The sequence below is a fragment of the Castor canadensis genome, chromosome 7 (assembly GCF_047511655.1).
Source record: "Castor canadensis chromosome 7, mCasCan1.hap1v2, whole genome shotgun sequence".
Classification (NCBI taxonomy): Eukaryota; Metazoa; Chordata; class Mammalia; order Rodentia; family Castoridae; genus Castor; species Castor canadensis.
Window position 1 is genome coordinate 157,369,286 of NC_133392.1, and position 14,404 is coordinate 157,383,689.

A 14,404-nucleotide genomic window follows, 5' to 3' on the forward strand; every position below is an offset into this window, starting at 1 on the left:
TTATTTTTCACCTCGAGACAGGAATAAAACCCAATGAGTTGGTCACGTTTTCTGCTTAAATCTTTCCACAAAAGCCTGTGCCTGCGGGATGCAGGTTCCTTTCCAGTTCTGAGGATGCTGGCTTCTAGAATTGTTTACATCTAAGCGACAAAGCTTCCAGGGAAAGCAGAGCACCCAATGTGAATTGTAAGCAGTGGGTGATGTGTCTTAAAGAAAGGACATGTCACCTACTTTTTAAGAATAAAGTGGACAATCTGCCCTTTGGACTACAAGTCCTGGCATGCACTGGCTCCCCATTTGCATGGTGACACACCATAATTCTTCTCATTTGGGGCTTCTTTCTCATGATGGGAAAATGCTCAAGAAGACCAGGAAGGACAGAAAGAAAAACTGACATCTTTTATCCGATTAGCTGGGGCAATTAGAGAAGCATAGTGTTCCCAAAGAAGAAAAACTGCAGGCAGGCTCAGGGTCCCCAAACCATCATCAGTATGGACAAAGGAAACACTGGAAAAGCCAGCAGAAATTAAGGGTGAGTGAAGAACAAGAAGGCTATAAATTTGCTTTAAAATCTATTGAAAGGGCTGGTGCAGAAGGCTCACACCTGTGATCCTAGATACTTGGGAGACTGAGATCAGGAGGATCGAGGTTGGAGGCCAACCCTGACAAATAGTTCAAAAAACCCCATCTCCAAAGCAAAATGGACTGGAGGTGTGGCTCAAGCAGCAGAGTGCCTGATTTGCAAGCATGAAGCCCTGAGTTCAAACACTGGTCCCCCCCTCAAAAAAAAAAATCTGTTGAAGCATATAAAAAAACCTTTTTACTACAGAAAATTTCAGATGTATGAGCATTATAGCCTTCCATGTGACAGTGCCCTCACTGTCCCCACCATCGCTCACGAGCAAGTCCCAGGTATTTGCTGTTCAGTGTGTGTTTCTAGCTGGTTTCTTTGCCTTAAAAAGCACAAACATATGACCAGATGGAACAATTAACAAGAATTCTTTATATTATCAGGGCTTAGATTTTTACTGTGTTCATCTGAATCAGGACTTTCAAATAAGGACCACACATGGCAACTGGCTTTTAAAAATGACAGGTTCGGATGGTGGGGAGTGGGGTGGCTTGTATGAAAACACTTGTGAATTCATAGCTGGAGCCTGGCTTCACTTATGTTCTTGGGTGAATGGATCAGAAGTGAGATAGCACTTGGACTTAGAGATGACAGAGATGGTGACTTTAGCCCAGTTGTTCAGGGTGTCAGGTGTCTCCTGGACAAAGTGGAGTAGTGATCCATATCAGCTGCTGGCAGCCATTTCTTGGGTGAGGTCAGAGGTCAGACGCCCACCTCCCGTTCCAGGAACAGAGATGGGGGAGGAGGCACGCCAGCACAGACCCAGCATCCTGTGTCTTGTCGCCTTGCAAGGCACAGCTTGGCACCTGCCTATCTTGTTCCTCAGGGGCACTGCCACATGGGGCTGATGGGTAGCTCACCAGGGTGGTGGCCCCAGGTATGCTAAATCCTTGTCATGTTTGAGTTATGACAGCCTGACCCCTGGATGGGCAGGCAAAGGGATGTCTCCCTCTCCGTGCTCTCTACCAGGAGGCTGGCCAGGTGACTTGGCCTCCAGCAACACAGTCCCCTGGGCCCTGGCTTCTCTAAGGCCCCCCACCCCCTCACCTTCCCACTTGGTGCTTTCTTAGAAAAGAAGCTGAATGCACTTTTCAATTCCTTGCAGTTATGGTCGGATTTGTAACTCTGAGTCCGGAGTGTGTGGCCATAACTTGCCGTGTCGTGTGGCGGTGAAGGGCACCGGCTCCTGCATTCCCACCTGAGTGACTCCCTCGGTCACTTGCTCCTGCTTCACAGAGGTTTTGGGAACGTAGAATGAGTGGTGCATAAAGGACCTGTTCCTAACAGGACAGGTGACCGAGGTGCTCTGATGTGCTTGGCCGCTCATGCATTTCCTTCTGCTGGTAACACACTTGTGGACCTTTCTAGAAGACTTGCCAAGTCTAAGCAAGACCTGACCTCCAGTCCTGACTGGCTCTGTCTCAGCCTCTAGTTTTTCTCAGAAAGCTCAGTTATCTTCAATTCTCTTCTTCTGCTTTGCTTTGTCTGTCACAACAGCCCCATCACTAAGGTCTCTGTCCCCACTCCTGGCTCTCTGTTGTATCTTTGTGTTGAGCGATTAGACAACTCTGTGAGTTGTAAACATGGTAGAGAGTCCACTGATCCTCACCCAAGTCTGGGAATGGGACCCAGGGCCTTGGGCTTGCTAAGCAAGGGCCTACCTCTGAGCCACACCTCAGCCACAAGGGCTGTTTGTTGACAGACCCACTCTTCTAGTTTTCTCTTCCTTGATTCCATCTGGCCTCAGTCAGGACCCTTGCCCCCATCAGCACTGCTCTTTATCATGACTTCTCTTCTTTTCTGGGCAGCACTGGGGTTTGAACTCAGGGCCTCACACTGGCTAGGCAGGTGCTCTGCCACTTGAGCCACTCCATCCACCATTTTTATGTTGGGTATTTTTGAGATAGGGTCTCACAAACTATTTGCCCAGGGCTGGCTTTGGACCTTGATCTTCCTGACCTCTGCCTCCTGAATAGCTAGGATTACAGGCGGGAGCCACTGGTGCCTTCTTCCTTGTTGATCTGCTGGTCTCCTCTGTTTTTGCTGCTTCGTGTGTAAATTACCTCACACGTGTATGTGTTGGCTGTCTTCTCACTTTTGTGAGGGACCAAGGGTCCAGCCCTGGGCGATGCAGGGAATGTCCCCAGTTAAGGCATTTCTGCCAGAGGACAGATTGTCATAAACACGTACATACATGAACAAGGTCATTTCAAAGTTTGGGAAGCACTGAGAAGACAAAAAGGCTGGCATGACAGGGGGTGGAGCTTTGTTGGGAGACCGTGTCAACAAGTGTCTTGCGTTTTGCTTGTCTTAGGAACAGGAACACTGATGTCTTTGCTCTGCACTCTCTCTTCAAGGGTGTTGGTTTAGTCAACAGCCTTGGAAGACAGGTAGAACCTCCTTGTTATGTGTGTGTGTGCAGAATTAATATTCAAAATATTTGATGTCAGTGTAATAGAAATATACAAATCATAGCATGAACTGTATCATGCATTGAATTTATAAACAGATATTTTATAGTTATGTATAAAGTTGAAAAAGTGTCTTTTCATTGTTCACACTTAGTCCCAGCCATGGTGGCTGAGCCGTGGCTCTCCACAGCCTTGCCTATGTGTGGCTTTGTTATACTTTTTGTGTTCGCCTGTTGGGTAGGTTAGGATTGATCTCCTCTCCCTTCCCTTCCCTTCCCTTCTTTCTTCTTCTTCATTTCCTTTTTTTGGCATTACTAGGGTTTGAACTCAGGACTTGCTGGGCAGACTTGAGCCACACCCCCACCAGGATCAATATTTCCTTGTTGCTCTTTGATTCCCTGGCACTGGGTGAGGCCAATCATATGAGCAGGACATGCTCACCGCTGAGCACAGGATGGCAGGATCCGGGTATTTACCAGGATACAGCTGCCTTCTGCCCTCGCCCATCCCAAGAGTCCTTCCCAGGGGAGGTGTATGATGAAGTTATCCGGGAGCCACCTTCTCCTGTGCTCTGGAAAAGCCCAGATTTTGGGACGATAGTGTTGGAGGAGAGCAGAAACCCCAAGTAATGAGTGACATTAACTTCACACCCACCGGGCAGGACCTCCAGAGACTTGGAGTCAAAATTTGATTTAAAAGAAATGGATACAGGCACCTGTAGCTTACATCTGTAATCCTACCTACTTTGGAGGCTAAAATGAGGAGGATCGTGATTCGAGGCTAGCCTGGGCAAATAGTTTGAGTAGACCTTCTCTCCAAAATAACCAGAGCAAAAAGGGTTGGAGGTGTGACTCAAGTGGTAGAGCGCTTGCTTTGTAAGTGCGAAGCTCTGAGTTCACCAATAAACAATAACAAAAAAATACATAAACGAATAAATAAAAGAGAGTGGGATGTTCCTGTGCCCTTGTGTGTGGGGAAGACTCTCGTTTTAGACAGGAGCATGGCGGCACACACTCCTGCTGAGGAAGAGAGCTTCCTGTTAAGCTGGGTGCCAGGGACCTGCAGGAGGAAGCCACCCCAAAGGCTGGAATTAGACATGAGTGTCAAGTTAAGGAAACTGGACTTGCCTTTGGATAAGAAAAGGTCAGTTTCCTTTTAAGGAATGAGACACAGGCAGATTTACATCCTTGAAAAATTATTCTGGCTGTCATGGACTAGAGATCTGACACTGGAGTGAGTCAGGGAGGTCACCACAGAGATTTAGCCACCATCCAGGTGACAAGCAGAGGTAAGGGTCAGAGCTGGCAGAGCTCCATCTGCCCTGGCTGGGTGGGGAGTGGGGAGATGGGGGACGATGGGGAGAGTGCAGGGTGGGCGTGGGGCTCTGCTGGGGATTAATTCAAAACTCCCACCGCAGAGGAAAGAGATAAGCAGACTAGGTGCTGACAAGGCAGCTTCGGGGTCACTGGCTATGTAGGTAACCAAGCCCCAGGGTCAGTGACATCCCAGGGACAGTGAGGAGGAGAGGAGTGGGAGGGACACTGTTGCTTGTATGGCTTTAAGTTGTGTAAAGTTCTGTGTTTGCCCTGACTGCCTCTGCCTTTTTACTGTCATTCCAGACACTCCGTGAATAGTCATTTCCCCAGCCTTACCTCACTGAGCACTTCTAGAAGCACGGCCACCACATCAGTGAGGCCCTCTTCCTGTTATTGTTAGCCTCATTCTCAATCTCAGGAAAGTTCAGTTATCAGCAAAAGTGGCCACACGCAATATTCGTTAGGAGTTTCTGGCTACATGTCTTTTGAATAATGAGACTTTTGGCTCATAGTCAGTTTACTAACGTCCCGTTCAGTGGGAAAATACATTCATTATTATTATTATATTTTGCAGTACTGGGGCTCTGAACTCGAGGTCTCACTTGCCAGACAGGCACTCTGTCACCTGAGCCACACCCCCAGGCTTCTTTTGTTTTAGTTATTTTTTGCACAGGGTCTTGTGCTTTTTCCCCCCTGGGCTGGGCTGGACCATGAACCTGTTACCTGTGCCTCTGGTATAGCTGGGATGGCTGACGCAAACCCCACACCTAGCTTGTTGGTTGAGATGGGGTCTTGCTAACTTTCTGCCTGAGTTGGCTTCAGGCCATGATCCTCCCCATCTCTGCCTCCTGAGCAGCTGGGATCACAGGCGTGTCAAAGGATTATACCAGGAAAGGACACAGTGGACAGCTTTGGAGGCCCGGGCAGGGAGAGCAGCTACTCCCATACCCTTGTTGGGAGGACGTTCCTCCTCTCTTGCGGAAGGTCTCCTCTGTGACGGGACCTGGAGCTTGGGAAGGGACACACGTGGAGTGGTGAGGGAGAAAGGGGACAACTATCTAGCCAGCCAGATCAGCCGAAGCGATCAGTGAGGTGACAGATGTGACAGCCCTCCCTTGCATCTGAAAGGACACAGTGAAACTCCTTTTGGGAGAGGAGGGTCTTGAGGAAGATGCTGAGTGTGTGTGTGTGTGGGGGGTTAGTTTTGGAATCAGCCAGTCACTTGGAGCCAAAGTTGATGAGTGAGAAAAGATGGAGCAAAGTGATAGGGGACCATTAGGCTCCCCTATCCTGACCTCTCGTTCTGTCATGAAGCCATCACCACACTGTAGTTCCCAAACTGCTTTTCTATAATTTGATGCAACCTCATCCAATTTACTCCCAGTCCCGTTAGTGTTTCTCTAACACACACCCCAGAATGTCCCACTGTCTCCCTCTCACTGCACCTCCCCAGTACAGGTGCCACCACCTTCCGAAGACGAGATTCCCAGGGTCTCCCCACAGCCTCCAGGTCCTGCGGCAGAGCCACTGTCTCACAAGCTGGGTCCTGGCACTCCCTTGCCAAGCCCCTCCACTGGCTCTCATCCCATTACAGGCAGCCAGATTCCCTGTCACGCAGCTGTCTAGTGCTGAGTCCAGGAGAGGTGGGCTGGACCTCGTGAGCCTTCTTCCCACCTCTTCATCTGCTCGGGGTTTGCTTCCCCAAAGCTGTGTGAACACCATGTCCGTGGCCATGGACCTTCTCCCCCGTCTGCATGGCGGCATGTGTATCTTCCTGTGGCTTCCTGTGTCACAAGCCAAGGGGCTTCAAACTAAGAGACTTGTTCTCTGGCTCTGGAGGCCAGAAGTCCAAAACCAGCATGCCAGCCACAGGGTCACACTCCTGTATGGGAGGGACCTTTCCTGCCTCTGCCAGCCTTGGGTGTGGGTGGCGGTCTTTGGCTTGTGTCACCTCTGTCTTCACATGGATGTCTCTTCCTTCTTCTAAAATCATCAGACAGATTGAGGTCCTGCCCTACTCCAGTGTGAGCTCATCAAAACTAACTATATCTGCTATGCCCCGATTTCCAAATACTGTCACGTTCACGGGCACCAGACGTTAGGACTTTGACACATCCTCTAGGGATGACGTAGGAGTTAGGGAGGGAGTTAGGACACCTGACTGCTGAGTACGATGGCTTGGCTGTTGATAAAGAGTCACATCCTGCACTGCTGATGTTAACAGAATGGCTTGTGACACACAACAGATCTTGCTGACCCACAGCCCATGAAGCCTCAGAAAATGACAGCCCCAGTCTGACCAAAAAAGACCCTGGGCTCCTTGCCTGATGAGTGGAAATTAGGGTTTTTCTAGACTAACCACCCTGTGTCCACATACCCCAATAGAAGCTTGAGGTCTTGTGGCCCCCAATGCAGAGTTCCTTCTTGAGTCTGCCTGTCCTCCGGTCCAGAGGTGGCACTTTTGTGCTCCTTTTGCTTTGCTTTGCATTAATAAATTTGTTCCTGCTTAATCTTTTTTGTTTTGGTCCTTGAGTTCTTTCTATGATGAGACCAAGAACTTTCTGGCCCCCAAATCTGGTGGCAGAGGGACTCAATTCAACCCTGAGCATCCTCTGTTAGGTCTCACACTAAGCATCCCTAACCGGAAGCCCACCCCGGGTGGCTGTCGCCGTGGGGCAAGGGATGCCTGATATTGTGATCTCTTCAGTTGCATCCCAGGTACTCGGCTCATCTATCTCTCACCTGATTGTGTCCCTGAGCACGGGATCTATGTGCCCAATTTTTCTCGGAGCCTGGCAAAGTACGGCGATACATTTTTTTGAAGTTCAAAGTGAATTGCAGGCTGGAAGATGTCTTGTTAGGGAAAGAGGCTCATTGTCTCGGCCGCACAGTGTGCCAGTTGTGGAAACCACGTGCTCTGCAAAAATGAAAGCATTTATTTATTCAGTAGCCATCCAAACATGAGGAGCTGTGACCCCCAAGTCTCAAATCCACCTCCCCGGATAGGGTTTATGGGTATTTATGGGATAAAGAAACAGAGCGGCCCAGGCATGGGAAAGACAACTGGTGGTAAGGGAAGGTAAGTGGTGAGAGGTGTGCACACTTCATGGCTCTTTCTAGAACACATGTTCAGAAAACAGCAGTGTTAGCGTGCTCTGAGGTGAGACTTAGGCTCTGTGATGGCAAAATGTCACCCATTGGACCATTAGATGTGCACAGGCCCAAGTGAAGGGTTGGTGGCTTCAACTGGTTTGAGCTACCTCTACATGGCCAAAAACTAAGTTGGGCAACCCTTACCAGGTGACCCACATGGCAGAGGTGCTGTCCACACAAAGCCAGCGGGGATGCACTGCATAGCTCTGTGGCCTCTAGAACCAGTGACAGAAGTTAGTGGGACCACGGGGCTTATCCAGGTCCCCTCCATTTTGTTATCAGTGGCCAGAAAACTGGATGACAGAAAACGAGACTGTGTCACACACCCACCTTGTGCTCTATACTCTGCCATGTTCTTGAGGCCATTACTTCACACAATCCATACAACAATCCAGCAAGAGAGCTCCCCAAATCTAAGTGCCCCCAGGTTACAGAGAGTAGCACAGAACCCAAGCTGGCCATGACTGGAAATGTGATGATTAAAATGAAACTTCTGGACCATGGATGAATAGAGGCAGAAGAAAGCTTGTTCCTTCTCGTTGTCCACAGGAGAGGCCCCACCAGGAGGCTTAACAATAGCCTACCTGCTTACTGGTAGGACTGGAATTCCCTTCTGAGCCCTTTACTTTTCAGCAGAATCCCAAGAGGGGAATTCCAAGCGTGTTTGGGGAAGGACAAGATTACTGTAGCGAACACATATTCTCTCGAAATAATGATGTGACAGGGAACGTCATTTGGAAGGCGAGGAACCAGACTGCCTGGGTGGGAGTTCGGACCCTCCACCCTCTGCTTTCCGGGCTTCGTGACTTTCAACCATCTTGTAAACTGATTCATACTGAGGCATTGGTGACTAATGGAATGCCTACCCCAGCTGAACCCACTATTCAAAAGAGAATTCCCTGGACACCTGTTACCCCAGGCACAAGTCTCTACTGTGGTCCTCACATCACTTCTGATGTCAACAGTGAATGAAGAAACTCAGGTGGAACTGAGGCACACTTGACCTTGAATGCCAAGGAGGTCCTGGAGCAAGAGGGACACTCCCAGAATCCTTGGGTTCATTCCGCAGAAGTGATGGTCACACAGTCCCTATGCGGGCTTCTGTAACTCCCAAAACTCCTTTCCAGGTGGACAAAGTCAATGCAGTGCGGGAACTCCGCAATGTAACACAGATTCAGTTTGGATAACAAGCTCCATTGCGTCCTTCTTCTGAAGTTGAGGGCCGTTCCAATGACGACAGTTTTAACTGTCTTCACAACTCAAGGCTCAATAGATTGCTGTGTCCACAGGCTCATACCACACATCAAAAAGGATTTTGGCAGTAAAGCTATAAATATGTCCCTACTTTTGTATACAACCAAGGATACCATATACATTTTTGGGGGGCGGGTGCGTAGAGCTGGGATGAAAACCAGGGCCTCACACTTGCTAGGCAAGCATGCTACCACTGAGCCATCTCCCCAGCCCACCATATGCATTTTTAATTGTTATATGTCAAGAAAATATCTTAGAGAAAGCCATTAAAATAATCATGGAAATGAAAGACTGACATTGGGGGTAGACTAAAAGGTTAAGAGGTTTTTTGTTGCTATAGGTTGCTATAGGTTGCTATAGGTGCTATAGGGAAAAAGAATAATTTTTATAGGAATTTCCCATTGGTTAGACAAATATCAAATGCCTGCTTGACTCAGGCGTATATGTAAGTGCTGGAATCCAACAATGGACCAGACAAGCCAGGCCTTGCTGTTATGGGGTCACTGGATAATTGATGATTTGACATCACAAAATAAGTGTTGATATTTTTAATATCCATTATATATGCGATATTGAAATTCTAATAGAAAAAAGTGGACAGATGAGAGAAAGCAATTCAAAAGGAGAGATGCAAATGACTAGTTGAGTGTATGTAAAGCTAAATGCAAATTAAATATATGCAAAATTAAATTATAGCGATGCAGAGTCACTGGTGAACTTTTGGGATTGGTAGTGCTGCAAGCAGAAGAGGCTGAAAGAAAAGATTTAAAATAGATTCGATCAAGTCACGCAAGGTATGGAGTGAGAACCAGGCTTCTGGAAGTATGGAACCAAGAACTCAATGACTAGTTTGTTGACAGAGGTTCTGTGCCTACGGCTGATTTAACCGAACCTGAGATCTCTGTCCTAGAGCTCAGACTTCCATTGCTCGGGACCACCATGGAGAGGTGGAAGACGCTGAGCTGAGTTTCTGGTACACAGCCCTGGTGAGTTTTCTTATGTAACAATCACCTGAGCTGGGTAGCATGAGACTTTGCACAATAAAAGCCAAGAGTGGCCAAAATCAATATGTGGCTAGGCTGGAGCCAGCTTGGCCAGCATTCCTCAGAGCATTTGCATGTCGTAGACACAGAGAAGAGTGATGAAATAGAAGACCATGTTTCCACCACAAATCGTGTTTGTCACCACTGTGCACCCTTATCTGCTACGGATTTCATTTTCACTGTCAAAAGCTTGACAGATTCCTAAAATCTAGTGTTTGAAACAATCACCAGCAGAAGCAGACAGCGTGGGTAGAGTGCAGATTCCCTGTTTCCTCTGGGATGCGGTCCTTGCTTTCTCTCTCATAGCTGTGGTTGGAGTTTTCTAGCAAACACCTGGACCTCCTGTCTCCAGAATGGAGGCATGCAGGGGCCGAGTGGCTTATTTGCTTAGTATCCTATGCCTGTGTTCCCAGAAGAAAGGGCATGGGACAGAACACTCTGTCAAATAAACAATTGCCCAAGGTCTTGGGCACAGAAATTGGGACAGGAAGCAGACAGCGGACTCTTTGCCCCAGGTAACTGCCTGATAAAGTAAATAAGCCCTGTACAATGAGTTCCTGTCCTCCACCTGATAAATATTTATATGCTGAGCCTGTGTTTCAGAGCACTAAGCCATGTCTCGGTGTGAACATTGACCTTCAGATGCAAAACATGGGGCTAATGTCCTAGGTGATGTAATTAAGGTTTGTGGCTTGAAGCTGTGCTGGGAACAACAGAAAGTGTTTTTGCGATTGTTTAAAAAGTGATTCATTGGCTGGGTGCAGCTTGCAGGGAACAGTGTGAACTTCCGATGGGAAATTGGTTGTAGTCACACCTGGAAGCAGGAGCTCTGAGGACCATGGCAGCACGTGGTTCATCACAGCAGACTCTGGTTCTGATATGTCAGCTATGGGGTGGAGTCTGGCTTGGGATTATTCCTGAAGAGACTAAGGATGTTATTGTTATTGTTATATTTTGGGAGGTACTAGGGTTTGAACTCAGGGCCTCATGCTTGCCAGACATGTGCTCTACCACTTGAGCCACTCCTCCAGCCCTTTCATACTTTAGTTTTGGGATAGGGTAGTGTGCTTTTTTTCAGGGCCAGCCCCTCAGACTGTGGTCCTTCTACTTCTACCCACTAATAGCTGGGGTAACAGGAGCACTACCATTCCCTGCTCATTGATTGAGATGGGGTCTTGCTAACTTTTTGTCTAAGCTGGCCTCAAACCTGCATCCTCCATTTCTACCTCCCAAGTACCTGGGATTAGAGGTGTGCAATGCCACACCCAGCCTTAAGATACCGGTTTAACATAGCCTCAAATTTCGGTGACCTACACGTGCTATTCTTTATCATTAATAAAATATGCAGGAAAAACTCTTCTCTTACAGTAAGCTGAGTTAACCCCATGCAAAACAATAAGTAAGAGGCAAATGAGAATTGGGAAAATTACTTGCTTCAAAGCAGCACCACTGTCTTTCGAGGGGGTGGAGGCTGGAACCCCAGGCTGGCTCAGTGCCTTCCCTCACCCTCACCCCCAGTGCCCATGTGCATTCTGTCGGTTTCCCTCTGCCTTTTCCAACTTGGGACTTTCACAGGTGCATCTGAGCAGTGACAAACCAAGAACAAGACCAAAGTCAAGGTCTTCGCCCATAGCCGGACCCTGCCAGCTCCACTTCTCATTAAGTGACACCTTCTCCAGCCCCCCTCACCAGGGACCCAGAGGCACATCCGACTCGACTCACGCTTTGCCAGGGCTGTGGACTGTTCTTCCTGACCGCTTGGCTCACCTTCCACGTTGCTCTGTGGTGGCTGCCTCTGCGCTGTTTCACAAGGACACCAAAATAGCACCTGAACCACCAAAACAGTCACCCCCCCTGCCAGGATCTCCTGGGTCCACTGCTGTCCTATCCTGTGCTCCACAACAAAGCCAGAAGGCCCTGTCCCGATGGTGCCACTTCCTGCTGAGAGCCATCTGTGACCTCCCTTCACCGAGGATAAGAAAAATTTCCTATCACCAACTACAGCCCTCGGAGCCTCCCATGTGACTCTCCACCTTTCCCTCTTCAGTCACCCCTGAGGGCTCACTGAATTAGACACTAGCTGATTTATTTGCCCATTTGCTTATTGTCTGTCTCTCTTGTCCCTAAGGATGTGACTCTCTTGTCTTGTTCCCTGCTGTAGCCATGGCAGCCCAGGGCTCAGAGGTGCTCAGTGAGTATTTTAGGGCTATATGATGGGTGAATGAATGATCCAATCAAAGACAACAGCAGGATGGTGGGTGATGAATTTAGGACATAGAGTGGAAAAAGACCATGAGTCTTTTTCACAGCTGTCTTATTCACAGCTGTAAACATGATGTCTACAAAGGTGAAATGAACAGTCGCTGGTGATCTCTGAATGCCCTCATCGTTGTCTGGAGTTCCCCTACACTTACACCTGGCCCTCACTTCTCTTCTCTGCCTTCACATTTCAGCTCAGACCACCTTCTCCCACATCCTTGAACACTCCTGGTCTTTTGGGCCTTAGGGCCTTTGCCAGGAATGCTCTCCAACCCCTCTTCCTCCATCACACCATCTTTAGTTATTTCCTTCTCATCTTTAGCATCTCAGCTCCACTGACAGTTGAAGTCTTTCCAATGAGGTCTGAGCCTCAGACCAAATTAGGACCCTCACGACACTCTGGTCCTTGCCTTGGCCTCTCTAATCTCAATCTGTGTATGTGTATGGATAATTCTGTCTTTCACTATTATCTATCTGCCTTCCCACTCTGGCTATTGTGGGTATTTCCCCCCAACTCAGTTTGTAGGCCAACATCTAACACAGTGCCGGGCCTAAAGAGGTGCCAAGGAATATTTGGTGATTTTATATAAAAAAAGAGGTGTTGATATTCTTAATAAAGTTTTATATGTGATATTAAAACTCCAATTAAAAAGTGAGTTATTGATAGCAAGCAGTTCTGACAGGAGAGATATAAATGGTCATTCAACCATCGTGAATAAAGGAAATGCAAATTAAAACACAGCAAAACACAATTTCCATATTGCAATTTGGTAAACTTTTAAGAAAGCAACAGTAGGATCTTCAGATTGTTGCCATTCCAGTCAAAACCCAATGGTGTTTTATTTGCAAAAATAGAAAAACTTATCCTAAAATTCCTATTGAGTCTGGAGGGACCCCAAATAGCCAAAACAATGTACGAAAAGAAGAACCAAGTGGAAGAATCTATACTTCCTGATTTCAAAACTTAACCACAAAGTGGCAGAATTCAAAAAGTGTGGCCCTGGCACAAAGGCAGACATAGACATGGATGGGACAGGACAGACAGCCAGGAGATCAGCCTTCATATGGTCAAATGATTTTGACTGGTAAGCCAGGAGGAAAGATTGCCTTTCCAACAAATGGTGGATGTCCATGTGGAACAGACTGGAGCTGGACCCTTACAATAACATGCACAAAGGTTAATGCAAGATAGACCCAACGGCTAACTGTAAAACTCTTAGAAGAAAACTTTGAGAATCCAGCGTGGTGGCTCATGCCTGTAATCCCAACACTTAGGAAGATCAAGAGTTCAAGACCAGGCCCTGTCTCAAAAATACAAAAAGAAAAAGAAAAAGAAAACAACCAACCAGACAAAAAGCAAACCATGAGGGTAAAAAGGCAACCGATGGAACTGGAGAAAGCATTTCCAAATCGTGTCTGATAAAGACTAATATCCAGAATACACAGAGAATTCCAAAAACTAACAACAGCACAAACCCCGAAACAACCCATTTCAAAAATGGTCAAAGGTCTGGAAACCACATTTTCCTCAGATATGCAAATGACCACTAAGCCGTAAAAAGATGTTCCCGGGGATCACATGAGAATACAATGACACTCCACATTCCCTAGGGTGGATTTGCCAAGGAATTGAAAACAACAAGGGTTGGCAAGGACCTGGTAGGGTGCCCGGGGCAGCAGCTCTGTAATGCATTTCCTCAAAAAATTAGAATAATTATTAAATGATTCAGCCATATACCCAAAAGCATTAGAAGGGGACACAAAGAAATATTTGTACCTCTGTTCACAGCAGCACCGGTCAGAGTAACGAAGAGGTGGAAGTAAGCAAAACGCACTGACGCGCACCGGTTAATGGAGTGTGGTTTACACACAGCGGATGCCAGAGGTGAAGCCCAAGCCCGGTGTGACGATGTTTGGGAGGTGGTTAGGGTGAGATGAGGTCATGAGGGTGGGGCACTTAGTGTCCTTGTAAGAAGAGCCACCAGAAAGCTTGCTCACCCCACCCCCACCCTTTGAGGACACAGCAAGAGGGGGCCATCTTAAAACCAAAAAGACGGCTGTCACAAGAAACCAGCCACGCTGGCACCTTGACCTCGCCAACTGTGGTGAATACATTTCTGCTGTTGAAGCCCCTGGCAACCAGTCTTTTGTCTGTTTCCTGTTTCTGTTACAGAACGCCTGAGGCTGTAAATTTATAACGAATAGAGGTGTACTGGCTCATGATTCTGGCTTGGGAAGTCCAGGATGGGTCCCTGATCAGGGCCTTCTTTCTATGCCATCCCAAGACAGAGCGCAGAGGTGAGAGAAAGAGAAAAGGAGACCAGACCACCCTTTCCC

The 14,404-nt window shown here is 47.7% G+C and overlaps 1 long non-coding RNA gene across 1 annotated transcript; it reads right to left on the reverse strand.

The window, feature by feature from the left end:
- Positions 1 to 510: 510 nt before the first annotated feature.
- LOC141425046 (uncharacterized) lies at positions 511 to 13,928 on the reverse strand. The gene is made up of 3 exons (XR_012450132.1): positions 13,845 to 13,928; positions 11,531 to 11,608; positions 511 to 7,275 (listed from the first exon to the last, which is right to left on the reverse strand). It is a non-coding gene; the product is annotated as an uncharacterized lncRNA (long non-coding RNA).
- Between the last annotated feature and the right edge of the window lie 476 nt (positions 13,929 to 14,404).